Raw genomic sequence first — 5,220 nt, forward strand, 5'->3', positions numbered from 1 at the left:
TTACAGAGTATAATAATGGTTAAACATCTGTGCTCTTATTTTGAATGTGTGCCATGTTTAAAATAATCACAAAACAAGGTTTCCAACTCATTTTACCTCTGTAATCAGATGCATTTCTGAGAGAAGCAGGATATTCAGCAAGAAAATAATGCAGGACTTTTATCCGTCGGGAATTGAGTGGATCGTGAAAACTGCTTTCTATATGACAGGTGGTCAGAGGAAAAAGGCTGGGGGGAAAAAAAAAGTGATGTCAACCTTTTCAGAGGCAGAGAAAGTCATTACATTTTGATGTTTTTCTTTGAAATAATGTGCACTGACTAATCGTCCATAACGTCAAGCATCTTTGTTCCATCTTAACATTTTTTTTTTTTTCAGTATTATTTCTTCAACATTTTCTTCATTTAATCTTAAACATAAAAATATCACAAAAATAAAGACCCTCCCATCCACTATAATGGAGACCATTGTTGTGTGCCATACAGAACTGAACTGAGAAATTAAATTCTGTCATCATTTACATACCCCCAAGTTGTTCCAGACCTATATGAATTTACCTCTTCTGCTGAACACAAAAGAAGATATTTTGACATTTTGGACACTAGCAAATGTTTGGTTACCCACATTCTTCAAAATATCTTCATTTATGTTCAACAGAAAAAAGAAACTCATATAAGGTTTGTAACGACTTGATGAGTAACTGATGACAGAAATGTTATCCTTGGATGTACTATCCTTTTAACAAATGTAAGGAATCTGAATTAAAAATAGCTGAAATGTAAACGTTTTACTGTACGTTTTTACTATGTTTTACTTGTATTTAACTACAAAAAAAGTTTGTTTGGCAAACTTTAAATGTAGACATTATAAAGCCTTGTTTGAAAGCTTATTTGAAAGCTGAAAAAAAATTAAAACCATTAATATAAAAGGTTTATAGGCCTCACAGATAGAATGACAGAATCATGGATAGAACGTTAGATAGATAGATAGAACGTTAGATGGATAGATAGATAGATAGATAGATAGATAGATAGATAGATAGATAGATAGATAGATAGATAGATAGATAGATAGATAGATAGATAGATAGATAGATAGATAGATAGATAGATAGATAGATAGATAGATAGATAGATAGATAGATAGATAGATTGATTCAAATTCAACTTGCTGGTGTGTGAGGCCAATTCAATTCAAATTCTAATTCATAAATTTGAAGTACAACCCTGTTCATGCAGTTCAGCACATTTCAACTTGTGGATGATGTCTGACAGGGCCGCTCATGCGTTCTCCTCGCATTCTCACTCAGTTCTGCTCGGCGTCAGGGTGTGAGCGGGAAGCGGGCATGAATTTCTTCTTGCCCAGTGTGGCCACAGATACTCAGTGTGCTAAAACAACACCAGTCCACTTCTGAAGAGTCCAAGAGTCTGTCATCAAAGCAGAAAGTGCTCTCCTTCCCCTCTCCTCCAGCCCTCCAGATCTCCCGCTGACCTCTCGGGAGAGAGAGGAAGAGCACAAGCAAGTGGAGGCACTTTAAACTGGCGGCGGCCGCGTAGCTTTTGCCCAGCGAGAGCACCATTGTTGCTGTTTGGCTGGCTGACTGAATCACGGAAGAAGATAATGAGGAAAGCTGCTGTTAGTGCGATGCTGCCAGAGGCCTGCGTGTTGAGCTTTGTGTTGCATTGCACGGTGACGATAGCATCACTGCGGTTGAGTGTTATCCAGCCTTGGAGCCATCTCCGGGCCAGGCTGTGAGCCTTTGTGTAGCTGCCAGAGCCGTGGAAACCCGGCAAGCCGTCTCACACACCTCATAAATCCACCCCCCATCGCCGTCACCACTGCCTGCGCTCACCCACCCTTCTGCACGAAAAAGTGGAAGAGGAAATCAGATTAGGGACGTTTTTTCCCAAGCCCTGAGATCAAAAACCAGGCTTAGATATCAAGGCTGCCTTTTGCACGGTTTCAGCACAAATGGAGAGACGCACATACCCAGCATCAGATTTAACAATTAGTGCCTTTCGCTTAGCTCTCTGAGAAGCTATTTATCAGGCGGCTAAATTTGTAGTGTTTTCTAAAAGTCGTAGGTTCAGGATTTAATTAGTATTTCATACTTCTGTCATCTGAGCTCCATTAACAAGGGGGAAATCAACTCCATACTAACAAGGAAGAAACATTAATGCTTATTTGAAGAAGGGAAAGGAAATGATGTTACATAACAGGACATAATGGATTTAGCTTTACAATAGTTTCTCATACTCTCCACAGACATTCACAAACCGTTGCATCGCTTTTGCACATTTCAGTGCAAAAACCTTCATCATGCACAGTTGAATTTAGTGCTTTAACACAGACTCAAACTTAACAAATGTATGACTTTTCCACACAGCTGAATGGATTTATGTGAACTTAAAGGGTTAGTTCACCCAAAAAATGAAAATTAGCCTGTGTTTTACTCACCCTCAAAGCATCCTAGGTGTACATGACATTCTTCTTTCAGACGAATCCAATCAGAGTTATGTTAAAAATTGTCCTGCCCCCCCCCCCCCCCCAAGCCTTACAATGGGGTAAGCGGGTGCTTTTTGTCAACAGTGCAGAAGAAGTTAAATAAAGTGTGCACATCCGTAATGTGCCTTATACGGCCCTGGGGGGGTGAACTAATTTTTATTTTTGGGTAAACTAACCCTTTAATCCCCGTTCACACCAAGAACGATAACTATAAAGATAACGATTAATCGTAATTTTTTCAAACGATTAATCGCAATTAATCGCATCCAAAATAAAAATAAAATATACTATGTAAACAAAAACTTTTATTTTGGATGCAATTAATCGTGAGTAATTGTTCGACAGCACTACTATAAAGATAACGATATTAGCGTCCACACTAGTGGATGATATCGTCTATTTATTGTAAGCGCACGCTCATCTGCCGCTTTAAATTTTTTTGCTCGTTATAGCAGGATGGATTCTGATTGGCTGTCAATGTTTTCATCGTTCATCAGCTGGAAAAAAAAAACATTTTGAAAGTGATTCCAACAATATCGTTTGTACAATATCTGTGCCTTTATCGTTATAGCTGTGGTGTGAACTCTGCTATACTTTAATATTGAGGACGATTTTTAGAACTATATATTTATCGTTATCTGTATAGTTATCATCCTTGGTGTGAATGGGCCTTTAATCTGGGCAAACTAAAGAGAAAATAATAATCTTGCTTGAGATCACAACATAAAATTGCATCTGACTTACTGTTTACTCAATGAACTAAGCAACAATTATTGAACTTTTTATCACAACTTAATTTCATTATGTCTAATTCGGGGGTTTTTTTCAAACATGAGTGAAATGTTTGTGAAATGTGTTACTTTAGACCATTAAGCAAAATAGGGGGAAAACAGGCAGCAAAAATATTTTGCCATACAATTTACTATTCTAAAGAGACACCAGCATGCATTTTCTATTGATCGTAATAATGTAAATAAATGTGTTGATTGATAATTACCTGATTAGCATAATTCCTTTAGTGAATCAAGGGTTAAAAAAACTAAATTAAATATCAGTGGATACAAAGTTTTGTTTTGTTTTCATCAATCAGCTAAACAGTTGCATCATCTGTCTGAGCTTCTGTGCTGATTAATTTATGTTTCTCGTGTGTTTTCCATCCTTGAGAATCTGTTTTGACAAATCTGTTCGTAAGTGTACGGAAGGCGCAGAGGAGTTGGTGTTGGGCGAATTTGTTGAGATTCGTTTGTCTGTGCGCGCCTGTTTTATATCTTTGCAGATGATCTTCTTTCAGTGTTCTTTAAACAGAACACTGTGATTACAGAGACCAAACTGACCCTGCAAAACACAGGAGAGCCCTGAAATGTCTAATGCTGAAGTCTGAGCTACATCTGACTAACAAAAGTCTATTTAATTCAGTTCAAGCGGCGGCTGTCTTTGTAACGCCTCTGGGTAGTTATTTCCTATGCAAGTAATAGAGCTGTTCAGGTAGTAGTCTAAAAACCCAGAAGAGAATTAGCATTTTCGACCTACAGGTTCCCTCTGGATTTTCCTTTGGGCTTTTATAGTGACAGTTTTAAATTTAGGAGTAAAATAAGGTCTGTGGTAAGCAGTACTGGAAGATACTTGAACATTTTATTCTATAACATATATTGCACAGTTATATGCTAAACGTCTATTTTATATACCAAATATGTATTGTGTATTATGTAAACATGTATTTTATATGCAAATGCCAAAATGCTTTACGAATCAGACAACTATTCAACTTCCTTACATTAAAGAAATAGTTCACTAAAAAATGAAACTTATGTCATTATATATTCACCCTCCAGTGTTGCACAACTGTATGTACAGTATTTCCTCCTTCTGCTGAACACAAAGAAGATATTTTGAGGTATTTGTGTAACCAAACAGTGTTTGGTCACCATTGAATTCTACAGTATTTTTTTTCCATACTAAGGAAGTCAATGTGGACAAGCAACTGTTTGGTTACACGCATTCTTCAAAACATCTTTCATGTTAAGCAGAAGAAAGAAACTCATATGGAATACTTGGGTGAACTAAAAATATTTAAAAATGACAAAAATCTTGACAGCTCTTCTACAGTAACTTGTTAGCAACTTATGTTTATAAAAACTTCAAAATTCACATTTGAGGTATGATTTTGTGTAATTTATGTAGTAAAACAAAGCATCTAAATATAAAAAAAAAAAAAAAGAATTATGGCACAAATTTATAGTACATAATGGCTTAACAGCTCTATAGGTACATCATGGAAGAAATAATTAATCAAAATAAATACTCTGATTAACTACTTGAAAAGTCTGAAATCTCCAAAACTGTCATGATTTCATGTCATTTACATATTTCAAATATGTTTTGCTCCTAAGACTAAGAACAACTTTTATTTTCCAGGCTGGTCCAGTTTATGTGCTTCCCAAAACAAACTTGTTTTTTACTGAAAGGCGGGAAGTACTACAGCATTATGATTTCTCACATATATATTTTACGCTTAGTCTCCTTGCCTTATAGTGTCTCTTTCTCTCTGTCTGTTTCTCTGCAGTTCAAAGGCTGAACCCAGTGCTGTGGATCTCCATGAGTAACCAGACAGAGTTCCCTGCTTCCCCTTCATGCCTCTGTCAGTTCCTTGACGCCCACCTTTCACCCTCTCTCTCCCCACCTGACCGTTACACCTCCTCAATCTTCTTCCCTTAAATG

This window comes from Barbus barbus, assembly GCF_936440315.1.
Source record: "Barbus barbus genome assembly, chromosome: 23".
Taxonomy (NCBI): Eukaryota; Metazoa; Chordata; class Actinopteri; order Cypriniformes; family Cyprinidae; genus Barbus; species Barbus barbus.